Source organism: Epinephelus moara, chromosome 18, assembly GCF_006386435.1.
Source record: "Epinephelus moara isolate mb chromosome 18, YSFRI_EMoa_1.0, whole genome shotgun sequence".
In the NCBI taxonomy this organism is placed as follows: Eukaryota; Metazoa; Chordata; class Actinopteri; order Perciformes; family Serranidae; genus Epinephelus; species Epinephelus moara.
The window spans coordinates 9013328-9033771 of record NC_065523.1 but is presented as its reverse complement, the minus strand read 5'-3'; the positions used below and the strand labels follow the sequence as shown (position 1 = coordinate 9033771).

General features: G+C 40.1%; 1 protein-coding gene across 9 annotated transcripts in view; it reads left to right on the top strand.

The window, feature by feature from the left end:
* LOC126405648 (caskin-2-like) overlaps positions 1-20444 on the top strand; it is an 81921-nt gene that overhangs the window by 5250 nt on the left and 56227 nt on the right. The window lies entirely within an intron of this gene.

The window sequence follows — 20444 nt, the reverse complement described above, 5'->3', positions numbered from 1 at the left end:
TCAGTTTAATATTTTGCTTGTTATTTTTTGAGGTTGTGCTTCAGCTTTTGATGCTGCAGCGACTTCCTGTTTTCAAATGTGATTGCTTTTCATTGGATAGTGCTACAGATGTTTCCTAGAAACTGATTTACACATTGACTTAAGTCTTCACTGTCTGAGAGAAGACTGAATACTCAGAGTGTTATGCAGTGTATTGGTGTTGAAATTGTCATATTTTGAAACACTTGATTTGAGCTCAAAATGAAGCTTCTGGTGAGTTCACCTACGTCAGCATTTACCCTTTACATCAGTGTTGTGCTATCAAGAGAGCCTTTCTCCTCTGTGTTGTAATAAACCTGCAGACTGCAGCTGTAGCAATCTGTGGAGGTGTTGACTTGCTTAAAGCAGCTTTGTGCTGACTTTTGTCTCCTGCTGCCGTCACACCTCCTAAAACTCTCCGGCTAATCTGATGATGATGATGCCAGTGATTCTCCGAAGAGCTGAAACTAGCAGATCCCAGTTCAAATGTAAATGAAGAAGTTTTCTGTAAGTGAAAGTGAAGAATGTGAACTCATCGGATAGATAGATAGATAGATAGATAGATAGATAGATAGATAGATAGATAGATAGATACCCTTTAAGATATTTAGTATATTTTCTAAACTGTCATGGAAACAAGAAGTATCGTGTTGGCATGTGATGTTTTATCACATATACTTATACTTAAATAAATTAGTTCTGCAAACAGCCCCAATTTTACCAGGAAATCCAGATTTGGTCATGACAACAGCTTTATTTGATTCAGTTGCTGTTATTGTTGAGCACTTAATATACTGTCAAACAAACCTACGTATCCTCATCCAGTGGCGCTTATGAAATCTTACGAATTAATGCCTCATGAATGGTGTCGTCATTTTACGTACTTAACCTAAAAATACGTTTTTAACGTATCTTCACATTTAAGTTAGTTTAGGTTTAGGAAAAGGAATGTGGTTGGGCAGCGTCAAATTACGTTCTAAATGTAAATTTACATAGTTAAAATAACATACTTACAGTTACGTAGGTAAGGGTTAGGAAAAGAAACATGGATAGGCGTTGTTACATTATGTACTTAATGTAAAATTACGTACTTAATATACTTACCGTAAAGTTATATAGGTTAGGTTTCAAAAACGTAAAGTCAGCTAGGCTAGGTTTAGAGAAGTAAAGTGACATAGGTTAGGTTTAGGAAAAGAAACATAATTGGGCATTCTAATGTTGCGTACATAACATAATGTTATGTACATAGGTAGGGTTTAGAAAAGTAAAATTACATAGCTGAGGTTAAGGAAAATAAACATAATTGGGTGTTTTCATATTACGTACTTAATGTAGAGTTATGTACTTAACGTAAAGTCATGTAGACTAGGTTAAGAAAAGTAAAGGTTAGGTTTAGGAAAGGCAACATGGTTTGTCGCCATCCCATTACGTACTTAACTTTAAGTTACATACTTAACATATCATACTTAATGTAAAGTTACATAGCTTAGGTTTAGAAAAGAGAAGTTACGTAGGTTAGGTTTAGGAAAAAAAAAAATCAGGTGTTGTCGCATTACATACTAACGCAAAGTTACGTACTTTATGTAAAGTTACATAAGTTACGTTCTTACGCTTAAGTTACGTATGTAATGGAAAGTTACACAGGTTAGGTTTAGAAAAGTAAAATTAAGTAGGTTAGGTTTAGGAAAAGAAACATAATTGGGCGTTGTGATGTTAAGTACTTAAAGTTAAGATACATAATGGTATGTAGGTCAGGTTTAGAGAAAGAAACATGATGAAGACATGCCTTAAAATGTCTCAAAGTTCACTTGTTCGACTCATCCATCACCCCAACCTGACTCCTTGGACATGGACTCTTGCTCTTTATACTACTGCCGTCTTTACTCCCGTCATGGTATGGTCACGGGATGGCAGCCTACCCGATTACGTTGGTTATATACTAGTTCTCTTGCATTACTTTTTGTTGGTAAACCCACAAACAGCGCACGAGAACAGTCTGATCAAACTGATGTCTGAGGAGCATTTAGGTCTATATAAGTCGATGACTTGTCGGTGAGCTGACTGGATCTTTATCAACTAGCCACCATTAAAATTTGCTTTAAAAGGTGTTTATCGTTGTATTATTATTATCATTATTCCAAAAAGCTGCGTCACATGCAGCAGCTGACTGACTGTGAGCAGTTCTTAGCGGCTCAACTTCTCTCAGACTGAGGAGCTGCTGTTAGATTGCTTTTTGATGTATCTTCTGTAGTGAATACATAAATGTCAAGTGCTGGAACATTGTAAGTCCACTGCTGTTTCAAATGTCATCTCTAACAAAGCTAGTGTCTTATATTTGGCCTAAAGCCTTAAAGGGATACTTCTCTGATTTTCAACCAGCTTTATATTTTAACAATTTGGGTAGTGTGTGTAAATGAACTGTGGTAAATTTCACTTCATCTTAGCAGTGCCCAGATCTCCCTGCTCATCTCTCAGCTCAAATCTACTCAGTGACACATTAAAGAACTACAAATGAAATGGCAAATAAGCCGATTCAATGGTTTCCCAAATCTGTACCAAACAACTTTAACAAGCTTCAATAAGGAAACTCTACATGGACGTACATCACTCAGTATCGTGACCCTGTTAGACATCAAGTTGGAAGCTGGTATTAACGGTAACTGGCACACGACATGAATGCAGCATCATCCACCTGTCAGCAGGAGGTCTCTCTCTGTAGATGTTAATATGTAAATGTTGTCCTCGGCCAGCTGACAGGCCCGTCCTGCTCCCTCGGGGACTTCCTGCAGACTGTCACATGACCCCCACCCATTGTTCTCCACCTTAACACGCCCCATCCATCACCTCATACGTTACATGAAAGCTGTTTTGCCATTGTTAGAGCAGACACCGGACTTATAAATGTTCAGGATCCAGTTTTTCCTGGTGTTGTTTACTTTGTGAAAGGAGTCATTAACAAACTACTAAAACATCAGCGGCCTCTTTTCCATATTCCGGGATATTTCCTTTGATTTTAAAAGGACATGTGTGACCCAAACTGTGTCCTCCTGACATCTGCTGCTTCACTATCTGCTATCGCCCAAATCACAAGGAGCTCCCAGATGGTGCCCCGCCAGGATTAACAGGAATTATAGCATTGGGGAGGGACAGGGATGGGGACGAGGTCGGGGGGGGGTCAGAGGCTGCTGTGGCATCTCAGTATCACAGCACTGCAGTTTACAGTCAGCACACTGTGACTGTACCGCTCCATTACATTACATTTAATAGACTAATCTCATAAACATCTGAGGCAGTCTGAGAGGAAATGAAGTGAAACATGTGTTTGATGTTTCTGTTTGTACAGTTACACTTATTTATTCTTTTAATGAGTGCAGAAAATGTCAAATTTGTCCTCAGTGAAGTTTACGATACAACATATATGAAGTTCAAATAATGAATTAATTATGTATGTATGTTTATTTCAGTCTAAATGGAGCTTTTTTTTCAAGATATAGCATTTTTTCCCATTAAAATTAGAACCAAAGCACTTTGTTCTTGCCAGGAAATCATGAGGAACAGACTGATCTCATGAACTCACTATACATCTGAGGCAGTCTTTGAGAAAGTGAAAGACATGTTTGTTGTTTCTGGATCTTTGTACAATGAAAAGAGGATGCGATTTATTTTCTGACATCATGATTCCTAGGAAATTTCTTGGATGTTTCAAAACAATAAGTACATAGTTCATTTAATTCAAGTGTAATCTAGAAAGTCTTTTAGTGATTGCGGTAAATATAAAATATGTCTACAGGGGAGCTTACAATACAACATATATGGGGAAAGTGTCTATAATATTTAACTGAGTACTTTTCTTTTCTTGACATAAGTACCAAGTATATTGCTCTTTCCAGAAAACTTGTGAGGAAAAATATAGAGAAATCATTGCCCCATCAAAATAAGAGTTGTGGAAATAAAAGATTAAAGTACTCATACTAGATCAAAGTTAATTTGCTATTGGACCCCATTATGTTTTGAGTACCAAAACCAGCACCCATCAGTCTTTTTCTCTCCTGATTCTGATACCTGATCTCATGAGTATCATGAAAGTTAGTCTTCTTGACGCTTTAATCTAGAAACTTATTATCTAATTTTAAGTCTATAAAATGACAGAAATTTAAACCTCAGGCAAAAGCAAATAAAAGCCTCCTTGTTGGCCTTTAACATCTCCATCTGTCCTCTTTAACAAAAGTGTGCCACAGGAGGTTTTATTGTTATTATTATTGACCCTGTGGAGTGATGAGGCTCATCAGTGTCCCATTATTGGAGCCTCGTAACCCTGTCGTCCCTCTGTATATAATGATGGGCTGGCCGTTGAGAAGCGAAACAAAACAGCGAGTGGTGGTGGTGGAGGGGGACTGCTGTCTCTCCACACTCGCTCAGACCGAATCTCTGATGTTTTATTCATGAGTTTGGGTTCAAACTCAGCCAATCATCCCCCACAAAACCCAGCCTTTCTCGAGGGGAACTCCTATTTTATTATCGACAGTTTTACTCTGCAGCTCCTCTCAGCTCAGTCACTTTAACCTTTAAGACTATTTGGCTCATTTTTTTATCTCAAGATTTATTCCAGGATTCACTTTGAAAGTTAAACTCAGACTAATGAGAGAGACAAAGTGAGAAGTTGCTGTTTTACAACAGTTTTAGCAGCAAAGTATATCCACCAAAACAGTCTGGTCAGTTTAGGTCAGTACACATTAGAATGATGGGAGCGTATCTATGTTTCCCGGGTTCTATGTTCCCCACTTAACCCTGCAAAAAAGGTTCTATGTTCCCGGCTTACACAAAAAAAGTTCTATGTTTCCTGGGTTCTATATTCCCTGCTCAACCATGCGGGAAACATTGAACCCTTTTTGTGTAAGTGGGGAACATAGAACCTTTTTTGCAGGGTTAAGTGGGGAACATAGAACCCGGCAAACAGAGAACCTGGGAAACATAGGGATGACCTCAGAATGATTACTCTTGCGTTTCCATTGTGAAAAGTTGTGGATGGTCTCAGTAGAGCCATTCAACAACAGAGATTTAACACTCGTGTTTGGACTACAGTGGACTGTAACCACTGTTCCTATCGCTGGCAAGTTAACATACATTAATAAACTATAACTATAGAAGATGAAGATATACTTTATTAATTACCGAGGAGAAAATTCAATCACTCTGTTGTCATTTACACACACATGCACAAATAAGACCTATACATNTCTATGTTCCCCACTTAACCCTGCAAAAAAGGTTCTATGTTCCCGGCTTACACAAAAAAGGTTCTATATTCCCTGCTCAACCATGCGGGAAACATTGAACCCTTTTTGTGTAAGTGGGGAACATAGAACCTTTTTTGCAGGGTTAAGTGGGGAACATAGAACCTGGCAAACAGAGAACCTGGGAAACATAGGGATGACCTCAGAATGATTACTCTTGCGTTTCCATTGTGAAAAGTTGTGGATGGTCTCAATAGAGCCATTCAACAACAGAGATTTAACACTCTTGTTTGGACTACAGTGGACTGTAACCACTGTTCCTATCGCTGGCAAGTTAACATACATTAATAAACTATAACTATAGAAGATGAAGATATACTTTATTAATTACCGAGGAGAAAATTCAATCACTCTGTTGTCATTTACACACACATGCACAAATAAGACCTATACATGCATTACATAGAGAGATGTTAGAGCGAGGGGGCTGCAAATAGACAGGCGCCCTGAACACTTGGGGGTTGGGTGCCTTGCTCAAGGGCACCTCGGCAGTGCCCAGGACGCAAACTGGCACCTCTCCAGCTACCAGTCCACGCTCCATATTTCGTTTGGACAAGTCCCTATGGACTGAACTGCAAGTTAACAGTTAGTAGCTTAAAACTGAGAAAAAAATAATTTAATTCACAGTGCCATTGAAAGGCTACGGACGGCAGCTACTAGCTTTCAAATGGAATGTTTTCATGCACGCTACTCAGTGCACTGGTTGACAACTTGAATATATCATCACACCTTAAATGTCAATATGACAACTTTGATATTCAGTTTGTTCTTATTGTCTGTCTTGGATGACATACGCTTTAGTGATGGTTGGATCTTTAGGTATTGAAAAAAATGTTTATGAATATTGTGTTTCCTGTCTTGGAAAAAATGTAGCAGAGCGTCATTACGGTGCATTCCAGCTGCACAAACCCACTATTTTTAAATATCCCATCGACAGAGATGCTCACTCCAGCCTTCTCTTTTTTGTTCTGATAATGTTGGCATGCAACCCCATTTCATGGACGATAAACACAGTGCATTCCTCACATTCCTATGGTCACCGGTAAAGAGGAAATACAGTGAGAGCTGGACGGAGCAGTGAGTGACAACAACCCTGCCTACAACAGGGTGGAAATGTTCAAAAGATCTAGGATTTAGTTTTGGATTGAAGTTTTCGGGGCAAACACAGCTAAAGGTACCTCATCAAGGTTACATATGCAAAAACTAGAGGCCAAAGTTCATATGTAGCTTAAGGCCTGTCTCCATGTATACAGGTTTTCTTGAGAACTGATATCCCCCCCCCCCCCCCCCCCCGTTATAAAGAAAGGTTTGTTCACATGACGTGGGATTTTTAAGAAATATGTCCATCCACATGAGAACCCAAAAATAACTTCAAACACTTGCTGGCATTAACTGACTTCTGCAGTCTCCCTTTGTCACAAAGGTAGAGTGTTCAGCAGGGCTTTTCAGAGTTTGGACCAAGGTCCACATTCGTTCCATATGGCAGTTCAATTCTGGATCGGTACCTCTTGTCATGAATACAACCCATTATGAAGTGTAACATTTTGTATTTTGATTTTTTTTTTTTTTTTTTTTTTTTTTAAAAAGAAAATTCTATTGATCAATAAATCCGTTAGTGTAGATGAATATACAGTGTAGCTGGAAGTCATTCACAGTGATCCAGTCACCAGTTGAATGTGGTTTTAATGTGGCTCTTTTTAAAAATAGGACTTAATGTATCATCCTGAGAACTGCTGGACAGTTAGGAGTGATTCCTGCTCTGAAACACCGCATAAACACAGACCCACATTTGCAAAGTTGTCTTTCTGCAGAAAATCATTTACTGCAGCGTTTCTGTGCAAACCTCTCTCTCGCTGTCATATGTCTCAGTTTTCCTGCTGACAAAAGGGGAATAACTGAGTCACCTGACATTGCCTTATATGTAACTGGAACACATTGAGAGATTCACACCCTCACGGCTCCGTTCACACTCAAGAAAAACCCAGGAACAGGACGTTTCCTTTACATAACTCTGAGAAAAGGTCCAGCAAATACAGGAGACTGTTTGTTTTGCCAATCAGTGGCTTCTTACTGTGGCTGTTTGAGGAGTTCAGCTGCTTGCTCTACTTCTACGCTCTCATCTGAAAACTTTAAACCGAGGGGATAACGAGGGGGGAAGTTTCCACAGATTTGAGGGAAAGTGTTAAAACCTTTCAGTAAAATTCTGCCTGTGTTTTTGAACCGATCGTGTTTGTCTGTCAACTCTACTGTTGGTGTGTTAAATGTTTAATTGGTCCACTAAACAGACAGGATGCCTACAGGCTTTAAAGCAAGCCAGTCATACCGCTGAACAGGGAAACAAAGCTCTGTGTGTGTTGGGACTAAGGGGCCCCTCAGGAGCCCTGGCTGTCCCGGGGCCAGTCATCCAGTCCTCAGTGTGATGTAAACAGGAAGGAGAAGAAAACAAAGGTGTTACTTCGATTTAGTTAAAATCAGTCAATAATTTAACAGGGTTTTTTTTTTTTTGCTTAACTTATTATAATGTAAATGGTGATTACATAATGCAACACCATTGGCGCTTACATTGGTTCGACAAGCCTCTCTTTCACTATGCATTTCTGTCTGTAGGCGGGTAAGATCTTCCAGGAAAATGGGGACTCGATTTATGGCACAAAGAAAGTGAGTCAAACATTGAGTCAACCAGGATAGTGATTTTGTTTTTACTAGTAGCTATCCCAAGTAGCTCAAAAGTACCAATATAAGGTCTTTGCAGTTACTATCCGGAGTCGCAGAAATGGTGGACAGTGGAACAACTGAAATAACTGTGGAAAACAAAATGCAGTCCTGTGTGGTTGTTGTTGCAGCAGCTGCAACAATAGCACCACTTGGAAATGCTAAGGCGGAAAAGTTACCTGTTTCTACTTGAAGTCTAACCTCAGAGAAACCTCATCCCAAGTTGTCAAATATTGCTGCTTCATCAGTGGACCTACACATCAAAATATGACGCGCTAGGTACCAACCTGCGTTCAGGGAGGAAGTGTCAGTGTAGGCTTGTTACATGCCTCGTGTCTTTTCAAAATACATTTCTGTTTCCACTGGAAATGTGCAGTTTCTGCTTGTTACGTGCCTACTGTCTTTTTCAAAATGAACTCACTACATAGGTAAAACACCTCGTTCTTACATTTATTTTCTTATGTTTAGGCATAGTTAGGTTAAGGAAAAACCTTAATGGCTTGGCTTTAAAAAAGTATACCAATGTCATGTTATGTCACATGACACATGTTGTGATGTATGTCACTACCTTAGCTTGCTACGCATGCATACTACCACACTACGTTACTAGAATAACTCCACTGACTTTTAAATGAGGCAGTAGTGAAATCCCTGGTAATGACAGGTTTTTTTAATCAGCAGACGCTAACGCTAAAGCTAACTAGCTCTGCTGTTTATCAGCAGCTGCAATCTCAGCTTTTGACTTTAGTGGAATTCATGAAATATGATTTGTTTGTTTCCTTTAAATCACGTATTTAAATAGATTCCAGTGATTTTAATACAAATATTAACAACAGACAGACAGACAGGCACTTATGAAAACATAGATATATTTAATTCCTACAAGATAACTAAATAATCAAAACAAGAGGTCATCTTGTGATGGGATCACATTGGCCATGATAAAGCAATTACCAACTTAAAATGACTGTAGCCAGGGATATAAAGTGCGCCATCCCTGCTTCTACTTCTACTTCTACTTCTACCCCCCCCCCCCCCCGCCCCCCCCCCCCAAAACATAAAAACCTGTTAAAATACTCAAAACGACACACACAGACACACACACACACTCAAGGTTAAAACTATACCAGTCCTATCACAGTGGGTAATTTCCTGTGTTGACTAAAACAAATTAGTCGTAGAAGACAGAAGTTTGGTTTGTAGAAGCTGTATTTCACCCTCACATTGTGCAGCATCTGTAAAATAATAATATATATAAAAACAAAACACAAAATGAAGACATCACAACCTTTCTATCTGAGACACAGTTTTCCAACCAGCTTTAAAACCTTAAACATTTATTACTGAACTTGACTGGTTCTGTAGTGTCTGCTCTCTGGGAGTGAAATGAGTTTTACTCTCAGTTTTTTCCCCTAACAACTTCCCTTTGAGAGTTTTCCTAGTGGCGACTGATTTCCCACATGTTGATCTCTGGGCCGTCTGCTGACCTGCTGTTGAACTGATGCGCTCAAGTTGATGGTTAACTGTCTCCTTATTTTTCACATACACTCTGTATTATCATTCTAATGAGATGGGTCTCCTCCAGAATAACGAGCCTGTGAGCCTGCTCAGAGCGACGGCGCAGGAAACTGTGTAACAGGCCTCTCCTGACTTTTTATAGAAGCTTTGAAATGAAAGCTAGACGATAATGAATCTAGTTTGAGGCTACATCCTGTGTGTATTGTGTATATTGTGTAGTGTGTGCAGCAGAGTCATGGCTGCTGGTGTTTTTCTTTATTCGGTGCCTTATGTAACGGAGGTACTGAACTCGGGCTCTCCTGTTAGCTGGTTATCTTTTCATCTGTGCCTCTCAGACGTCACATGACTCAACTGTGACTTTTATGTGAAAGGACACTGAATGCATCTTTCTCTAGACTGTAAACACCTGTAATGACGCCAGTGTGAGGTCGCTGCATCGCCACAACACATTTATTCTGCACCGCTGCAGCTCCACAGGCTCTGGCTTTCAAAGTCCTGGACTCTATTCCATATTTGTCCCGGGTGTTTTCTCAGTCCAATCCAACACAGAAACAGACATTCAGTGTCTGACATTAAAAAAATTACAAAATGATAGAAAATTTAATCATGCAACAAACACTTCATACCATTCATTTTTCAGGTAAAAGAAGACCATAGCTGCCATGTAAGGCTGATATGTCAGTTAAGCATGTGTGCATAATATAGTGGAAAGCTGTTGGTTTTTCTTACTGGTTCCAGTGCTGAGTAGAGCAAGTACTGAAAAAGTTTTTGTTTACTTTCTAACAGTATTTTAATCAGGTAAAGCTCCTGTTTGACTCTGATGTCTTTAGAAGTTTGATAAGTTTGTCACATAAAAACAAAAAAGGGTTAAAATGTGTTTATTTTTGCCTTTTTATCCCCAAAAGAAATATGTCGGTTTTGGTACAGAAGCTCAGGTATTTTAACTGTACTGTATTGTATGGACTCAAATAAGGATCAAGACTTGTACTCAACTTAGAATTTTGACAGTGAAATCAGATTTGGCTTGTTCCTGAGTTTGAGAGTTTGAATTGGGTTCGGCAGGACGTTCAGTGTGAAATTTACGTAATGTAGTAAACAAGCTAACTGCGCTGACAATGGATCGGAAATTTGCAACAACATTTTTTGCTGACACTAGATATCGATCAATAGCCAGAGACTGTATCATGTTAGGTTGCTGTGAGCTGTAAATTCATCACTTCGAAGCAGAAGGCAGAAGATCACGTTCTCTGGAAGCCTCTCCTCCCCTGAGCAGCTGCCCCTGCGTCCACAGCTGCCTGTACCAAAGAGTAGCATGAGAGCAAGGAGCGCTCACTCAGCAGCAAAATCTGGGTACCAAAATGTCCACAAAGTAGGCTACACTGCACACTGACTGACAAAAAACAAAAAAAGAAACGAATGCTCAACTGAGGGGTCTTTGACTGATGATTTGTATCTCCGACTTTCAGGGGGAAGCCCTTCAAGGATCAGTGAGATTTGGAGTTGTTCAGAAATAATGTCCCAGAGTAGGGCTGGGCAATATATCGATATTAGATTGATATCATGATATGAGAATAGATATCATCTTAGAGACTGTTTATACCTGGTATGAACATACATCCTAGGTGATCCGATCGCAAGTGGACAGCCCTTAAAACATGTTTACAGCCAGAAAGACACATTGTGATCTGATTCATCTATACCCTGTCCATTTTACAATGAGTTGGACAAAGTGTTGCATGACGTGTTGGATTCGGCTGACAGCGATATCTCTAGCTGTACTGACACAGCCACTTAACGTAACTAGCAAGCATGCTAGGAAGCAGCTAGTAAGAGTGTTGTCTTAATAACCATGTGTGGGGCCTTTTGACCTTCTAGCGTTAGTGACGTAGGCGGTAATTAAATGTGAACACAAGTGGTCAGCTGGAGATAGGTGATAGACACAGGTGTGAATAGCGATGTGTCTCAGCTGTCCACTTGAATTCGGATTATCAAAAGGCATGTTAATACCAGGGGTAAATACAGTAGGCTCTTAGATTTTGTATTGTTTTGTAAGTTTTGTCTGTTCCTGGTTTTAAAGACTACATTACAGCAAAGTGATGTAATTTTTTTGAACTCACCAGATTGTTCTAGCTGTTCTATCATTTGCCTTTACCCACTAAGTCATTATATCTATGTTACTGATGGTTATTTATGAAAACTCACAGTGTAAATATTTTTTGAAAGCATCAATAGTCCACCCTATATTATTGTTGCAATATCAATATCGAAGTATTTGGTCAAAAATATTGCATTATTTAATTTTCCCAATATCGGCCAGCCCTAGTCTGGAATTGTAATCACTCTTTGTAAATGTGTGATAAAACTTTGTAAATGTTTAGAAAAGATTTGTTGTCTTGATAAAATTCATGCACAAATTCCTAAAATATTGTTAGAAAGTTAACAAAGCGTTTGCAGTTTTCAGCAGAGTGAATGGCTTTGTAAGGAACTGCCTGGATGTTTTACCTCAGGCTGATGTTTGCACGAGTGTTCTTATTTAACGTGTTTTTATTGTGAAGTTCAGTTTTGATGCAGCAATTTCCCTCGGCTAAATCCAAGACAACCTTAACCCTAAATTACAGTATCAAATTATCTGTGAGGTTACATAAAGACTCTGAGGACAGATTCAAAACAGAGAACTTTACAGAGCTCATACCTAAAGTTCCCTGACCACAATAGTTAGATGTTTCAGTGCAGAAAACAGTCAAAATTCTTTCTTGTAGCTCAGATGTTTTTGTGCACCTACAAATCTTTTCTACGCAGGTTTACAAATAGTGATAAAAAAACCACTGGCTTAGAAATGAACATGAACATGATTTTACAAACTCCAAATGTGAGCCCATTAACCAGCAGTACAATACCCAGAATCCTCTGCTGTGATGAAACTTATATGAAAGAAGTCCAGCTCTTTCTGGACAAATACTAATTTTCTACACTTAAGGAGTCCGTCTCATATCTGACTTATAAGTTTTGACTCTGTCTGTGTATGAAGAACATTTCCCACCGCTGAGCATGAGAGGAATTCAGAGAGCTCTAATTTAGGTCAGAATTGTGGTGAGATGCTAAAAATGGAGTTTATTTCCACTCTGAAAACTCAGCTTGTGCATATTTAAGTATGCGACAGTGCGGGTCTGCTTATTCCAACACCTTTAAACTGACAGAGGGCTTTAGGATCAGTTCAGTTTGAGGCCAGCGGCTCAGCATGACGTCTGACTCGCAGCTGTGGACTCACAGTGTAAAGTTTCAGTTATTTTTCTTTCCCCAAAATCCCCAGAGTTTGTTTCTGTGCCAGCCATTGTCCGAGCAGCAGAGAGTGTTTGAATGCAGGGGGAAGAATGGAGGTGGTGATGTCATGGTGTTGGTATGTGGACCCCATCGCAGCACCACCTTCGAGCCCCCTTTCTAAGGCTGGAATCTGACTCCAGAGTGTTTCCTGAAGTTTTCAGCAGATGACAAAGAGAGAAAGGCGAGTGCTGCCAGCAGACTCTCACTGCTCTTTTCCCAGTGAGGTTTTAAGATGACTTCAAACAGAAGCTCAGTCAGAGGAACACACGTGTCGAGAGCAACCTTAAATATATATTAGCTCTGTCACATTTCAGTCATTTGATTGCTTAAATTTTTGTCATGCATTTTTATGTTTTTCAAGCATTTTGAGGTGACAGCTGTCACATTTTTTCATGCTCGCAGTTTAAGTAAAAGTTCACCCAAAAACAATATAAACTCTATGTAGAGCTCCTCTCCCGAGGCTCCCGCTGGTCCCAGAAAAAGTTTTCTTTCCAGTGGCGTTAAGGAGAGCTGAGTGCCTGAAAATTGAAAGCATATCAGTGCAAACAGAATCTGATAGAGTCCAAACAATAGACAGCAAAAAAAAAAAGAAAACGTCCAAAAAACCAAAACTCTCTGAAAATGTGAATGTGTGAAAATTGCAAGTGTCTTGAATCCATTCATGGGCCATGGAAATCCAAACACAACCTTTTTTTTTTTTTTACCAAACTAGTATGTGCACACCAAATTCCTTCACAAAAGGATAATCCGAAAGTGCTTTGTTCAGTAATAGTTTGGTGAAAGCTGTTGTCTTATTATTTCAAGATAAGATGAACTTTATTTATTTAGTTGTGCAGCGGCTGCAGACAGTGCAGAGTGAGATAAAGTAAGGGCTGGGCAATATGGAGAAAGAACACTTTTTGACCAAACACGTCGATATTGATATTGCAACGACGTTGTGGGGCTTGGTTATTGGTGCTTTTATAGAATATTTCCACAATGAGATATCCTCTCAGGATTTTAGTTTTCTTTCCTAGTTTCTGCTGACTGTGGTGGAGCTGATGTGGATGATTCAGAGGGAAATATATCAAATAAAAGATTAATATATCAAACAGGCGATTATACGAGTTGTTGACTGACAGCAAAGTCAAAAAGTATGAATACCCATTAATCGTTTGGCTATTTTTTTTTTCATCTTGAAAAATGGCTTAAAGTTTCTCTGGTTACAATTTCTCAAATGTCTCAGATTTGCTACTTGAAAGATGTCCCATTGAAATATTATGGCCATTTTTTCACAATTAATAACACCATCTTGTATGACAGTTTGTCAAGAAATCAGTCCAGTTATATGTTGAAATAAAGATTTTAGTCTAAGTGGAGGCTTGGTCTGCCACACCCAGGCCGACTGTCAAGCAGGCATGCCCGGTCACATGCTGCAGGCTGGGGGTGAAGGAGGGGTGGAGGAGGTGGTTACTGGTGCTTTGACTGTCCAGAAAGATGGAGGTCTGTCTGTGAGGAAAAGTCCATTATGAGCAAAAGGAACGGGTGTGGAGCTGAACGCACTTCCCCCTGAACAATACGTGTGGAGAGCTGAGACAGAACACGCACATCACACTCCACCCTGAGACTCTGCACAGGGAAACAATACTTAAAAGGCCTTTTGTTCAACATGCTGTTTATTCTGAGAAACAGAAGTTCTTTTTGATTTTAAGTATTTAAAATCCTAGCTGCCCTTTTTAGGTTCAAACATTTTATGTGTTTTTCCTGCAGTTTAAGGCATCCATGGGCTTCCATTAGTTTGTATGATATAAACATCACTTTGCAGACTTTTAAACCTGCTGGAGTTGTGTAATCAGTCAAATTGAGCATCAAATTTGCATATGTTTATTTATTTTGTTGCATCAGTGTTGCTCAGTATTGCAGTTTAATTATAGATTAATGTGCACTGCAGTGGATCACACAACACTAGCAGGTTTCAAGAGTCTATAAAATAAATAAAAGGAAGTCAATGGATGTCTGGGATGGTAGAAAAATGGTGCAGTGCAATGTATGTGGAGTACTGAAACACAAACTGACACATGGCTGCTAAAGGAATACCACAGCAACAATCCCTGAATATCAAGCACTTGATGTCTTTTCCCCTTTAAAAAGTTTTATTTTGATAAAACCGTGTGTTCACTGTGTCCGACAGCATCATCAATATTGTATTTCATGTTGTTGATGATGTTGAACTCTCAGTGAAACATCCAAAGACAAGCCTTCAGTGTGTTTTGTACACCAACACGTGCTGCTATGGATTAGTGAAATTTGAAAAACAAGGATTAGAGGTGATACAGTCTGTCATCCTCACATATACCAAATATTAACAAACAAGTAAATTCACACAGAGGGCTGATCTGATCAGAAACACTCAACTGACACAGAGGTTTTGAAGCTGTTATGTGATGCCTAGTTAAAAGAAAGCACTGACTGGTGCTCCAACACGTCTGATCCGTTCATTCATCAGCAGCTTTCACACTCAAAGGTTGGTTTCATTTTCCTCCCAGAGTCTAAACCGTCTGTCCCCTGGGACAACAAGTCTCTCATTAACAAGCCGCTGCCACTGTGTGAGTATTTACTGCCCATGCATCTCCCAGACGGCTGCCACCACACTGTCAACTATTCCATTAGCTCCCATTAGGTCCTCTGCTGTCTCCCAGTCCAACCAGTACAGGCCCGGACGGTCCTGAACAGCATTTCCACAGCAGAGTGTGAATGAAGTGGCAGTCAGCAGCTTCCAGCTGGATCAACACACAAAAAAACATCTCAGCTTCTCCATTAGACTCTGTTGACTCTGAGCTGCAGACAGCAGCCTGAACACACATTTGGAGTATCCTGGTTTTGTGCTGCACATGTAAACAGCTGGATTTGCTAGCTTGAGCGGTCCGATAGAAATTAGGACAATGTGTCATGTAAACACCTGATCGTGTTTCTGAACCCTTCATTGGTACAGAACATTGTGGCTTAGATATCAAAACACACCTGTTTTATTTCCATCATTATTATATACAGTAGGGATTCCCAGATATGAGTCATTTTCTGTCCTGGAAGCAGAAGCACACTATTCTGCAAATCCTTGTTTTTTAAGTAACATCAGCTACAAAACACATTGGTCACATGCAACAAGGTGAAATATGCATAAGCCTATGGGTTCCAAACTTGACAGCTTTAGTGTATCATTTGATGATATTAATAATCATTAAGACAAAAGAACACCATTTATGTTATTCAAATAATGATGCACAGGCCGACCCACAACTCAGGAAGTTTTTCCGTCCCGCCACCAGGTGTTTGCTCATGGGGAAATTGTTGGGTCTAGTGAGTATAGTATAGACCTGCTCTGTATGAAAAGTGTCTTCAGATAACTTGTCATGATTTGGTGTTATGTAAGTCAAATTGACTTGACCTGCACACAGATGATGAGAAACCTGGATACTCTTAGACTCATGTATATACACACAGAGCTGAATAACAAGTTTCCTCATGTATTGTGTAAACACTGACTCAAAATCAGGATAAGACTCCAAACCAGGACACTAATGCGCATGTAAACACACTCAGTGATAGGAGGATTGGGTATCGAACTCAGTATTTAAGGCTATTGACCAAATTATGGCAGTACAGAGAATCAATTAACATTAAATCAATCAGTACCTGAGAGTGCATCTCGGTGAGAGACTGTGGTGTGTTCAGCTGCCAGGGCTGATCGTGGCCTCTCCAGACAGTTGAGGATTGAGAGGGTTACATTCAAAATGCGGCGCAGCAGCACTGAGTGGAAACCATCCCTGTGTTCTGACTTCAAGCTATCAGATGCATTTTTCATTCGCACATATTCACTCTCATTTTAATCTATGCAGCTGTCTGCACAGGCTCTGTGCACAGCCTTAACCACAAACTGAAGTATTCCTTTTCGGTCTTCTCTTTTTTTGACACTACATATGTAAAGCCGTCATGTCTGGACATTTTTTCACTATTTTCTTACACTGTGCTCACTGCATGATTCATAAGGAAAATGAGCTTCAGCCTCAAACCTTTAAAGCCTCAGTGTGTAAAAATGGTGAGTAACAGTGACATCAGCGGTCAAATTCTAGATTGCAGCGCTCACTCGCGCTCACGCACTCACCCCTCCCGTCGGGTAAGTGACGGTGGCATCGTAGGACAAAAAGCCTTGCGCAGACAGCAGAGTTTTTCGAGTTTTTCAGGAGTATCTAGCGACGAGGTGAATGTTTATTTAGGAATCTAAACAATGTTACGATATGTTATAGCTTACCAGTGAGCTATAGGTTACCTGTGAGATATACGTTAGGAGTGTTTTATTTCTAATTGTTTTTGTAACACGAGCATTAGCACAGTAATGCTAAAATAACACGTTTTATGTGATAGTCACGGCGCAGTGCGGCAAATATAGGTTGGTACGATTATAGTATATGCGTTTCCAGAGTGTTCTTCCACAGGACACAGGGAGATGAGGAAGAGGGAGAGGGTGAGGAGGAAGACCAGGGAGAGGAAGGGGGTAGAAGCGGTGCAGGAACGGCCAGGCGAAGAGGTGTGTCTCGGCTACCCAGAGAGAAGAGGAGGAGGACAGGGTGACAGCCTTCGCAGCAGCGCGAGAGGAATCAACAGATTAGGCTGTAGGCTAGGCTAACCATTTAGCTGTAGCTCTGGGATAACGTTAGCCAAGGCTAGGATAACGTTAGCACGTAAACGTAACGTTAGCCGTCACTCGAACTTAGATGAGAGGGAGAAGTAGTTGCAAATATGAAGCCAAAATGATTTTAAAATATCAGATTGAATTACCTGTCTAGCAGAAAGCAGGCAACCTCCGCATCCCTTGTGAAATCCTTCTCCTTCAGGAGTTCTTTCCACCTGGAATAAGCAACGCCGATATTCACAAGTTTCGTCCCGTCCTCGCCTATCTGATCTTTTTCTTTTATTTGGTGGCATGGTTTCCCTCTTACGGGGCAAAACATATGTGTGGTCCTCCATTTAAAGTGCGACAGAATCATAAAAGCACAAAGCAGGTTCACGCAGAAGCGCCCCGGGTGGATCTTCACCTTAACCGTCTCCAGTGACGGCAGGTTCTAGGGAAACGCGAAAGGCGAAGCGTGTATATCCCTTTCGGCCACTGTATTCAAATATGGCGACGCAAGAAGGCAGCCTCCAGCCTCCAGCATACCGCGCCCTGCCTGTGTATATATAAAGAAATCATTCTAAACCTATGAGAAAGCTTCTATTTGTATGTGAATTGCATGACACTTTAGTAAATATATATTTATGAAAGCAATAGTTGATATTTGCTAATAAACAACCACGTAAATTACACATTGTAACTTTAATTTCAAAATAAGACTGATTCATAAATTTAGTCCAGTTTATTTTATTCAGGGTCTTCCCACAAACCTAAAGCCTATTTATTTACTCTAAAGACTTGTCATTTCAGAGAGTGAAGTCTTTTCGGCCCTAATGAACACCGCAATCTACAACACTGCCTTTGTTTAAAGGTACAATATTATGACCTCCTCCACCGTCGCCTCGTTTGTTGGTGTCTGAAACTCCACCATTGCATTGTTTGAGGACTCAACCCTCTAGTGCCATTTATTTGCCATATTTATACCATCCATAGGCTGTATATAAAGATGGACAATGCATCTCCACTTACCCCCACTCTACAGAGGTGAATCCAAAATATTCAGGATACAGCCACTCTCATCTTGCTCTGGTGATGTCATTAGTGGCCAGTCTGTGAGTAGCACCACTGAATGCAAGCCCACCGATTTGCTCACACAGTTGTCAATCATGTTTTACAGCATTAAATAACTCATTAAAACCAAACATGTCAGAAATACGAATACTTGAACATACAGCAGTGTGATAAAAAATACCTTAAATGACAGAAACAGTCTTTGGGAAAAATGTATTTGATGTGTACATTAAGTTTTAGTTTGGCCCATATCCCATCTAACATAGAGAGGGCAGTCTTTATGACCTATAGTGCAGCCAGCCCCCAGAGGGTGATCGAGATGTTTCAGCTTCACTTTTGGGGAGTGGTCATGTCGTCCATCTTTACATACAGACTATGATACCATCATAAATGCATGGAAGTATAAGGGCAGTGACGTTTACAGAGTTTGAAACAGACGTATATTTTTTCACACATAAAGGGAGGATAAATGAGCCGTAACAGCTTTTGTAGCTTCATTATTTCAGAAACAGCTCATAAGTGGTCCTTGACTCAGGATCCTTTTTCTCAAATTAGTTTAAACAGAAACCAACAGAAAATGTATCTGCAACAACTTTAATTTAAGTAATTATCAAACAGAAACACCAAATATTCTCTGATAGCAGCTGGAGACTGATCGGCTAATTGCTGAGGTTTTTAAGAAGAGAGTAGAATTTTTTAGAAATATTATTATTTACATAATATCACAATGTCTCTTCTTGTAATAATTATAATAATAATAATAACCTGTAACAATTAATCAACAGAAATTTTATCTGCAGCTGCTCTGATAACTGATTAATCGTCCCAGTCAAAATATATATTTTTTCAGCCTCTGAAAGGTGGTAATTTGCTGTAAAGTAAATATATTTAGGTTTTGGACAAAAAGACATCAATATGGTCTTGAAGAAATTGTGAATGAGATTGTATAGATTAAATAAGTAATCAGTTAATTGGGAAAATCATGTAGATTTGTAGATTTATTGTTTATGAAAAAAAAATCATTATCTGCATCCCCAATGAGATAGGAAACACTATAGGAGATAGTGTGTGTGTGTGTGTGTGTGTGTGTGTGTGTGTGTGTGTGTGTGTGTGTGTGTGTGTGTGTGTGTGTGTGTGCGTGCGTGTGTGCGTGTGGTGGAGGTGTTGGGCTGTAACCTTGCTATGACTTGCTGTCAGAGGAAGAGGAGGAGGGGTGTGTGTTGTGTTGACGGCAGCTCTCAGGAACAAAGCCAGGACTCGGAGTAGGGCCCCTTCTACATTTCCTCTCCCAACGCTATTGTTCCAAGGGTGGGTGGAGGGGGGGGGACTTTGTGTCAGCTCAGACCCCCCCACCCCCACCCCTGAGGGAAACCACAAACTCGCTGAGTGATAGACTGAGAGAACAGAGAGAACTGATGTGGTCTAACTCACTAACCTCCTCTCACCTTATGAGCTTCTGTGCAGTTTTTCAGAAAATATCTCAACAACTATTGGATGGATTGTGATGAAATGTGGTTTAGACATTCATGTTCCCCTCAGGATGAATTGTAAAAACCCAATGATCCTTTGACTTTTCACCTAGCACCATCAGGTCAACATTTCAACATGTCCAGTACTTGAGTTGGTCCTGTTCAACACTGACGTCTGGCTCAGGGCCTCCCTGTGCTTTGTTAGAGCCACATTTATCAGCCGGCCGATAACAACGACGTCACACTCACACAACAAAGCCGATAAGACTGGCCTCATTCCTCCATCTCCGTCTTAATTCAGCCTGAACCTCCATGTGTCTCTGAACTGCACCACCCGACGCTCCACAGGGTCCACAGGAATGTAAACATGTTGCCTCCCTCACAATCAAACAT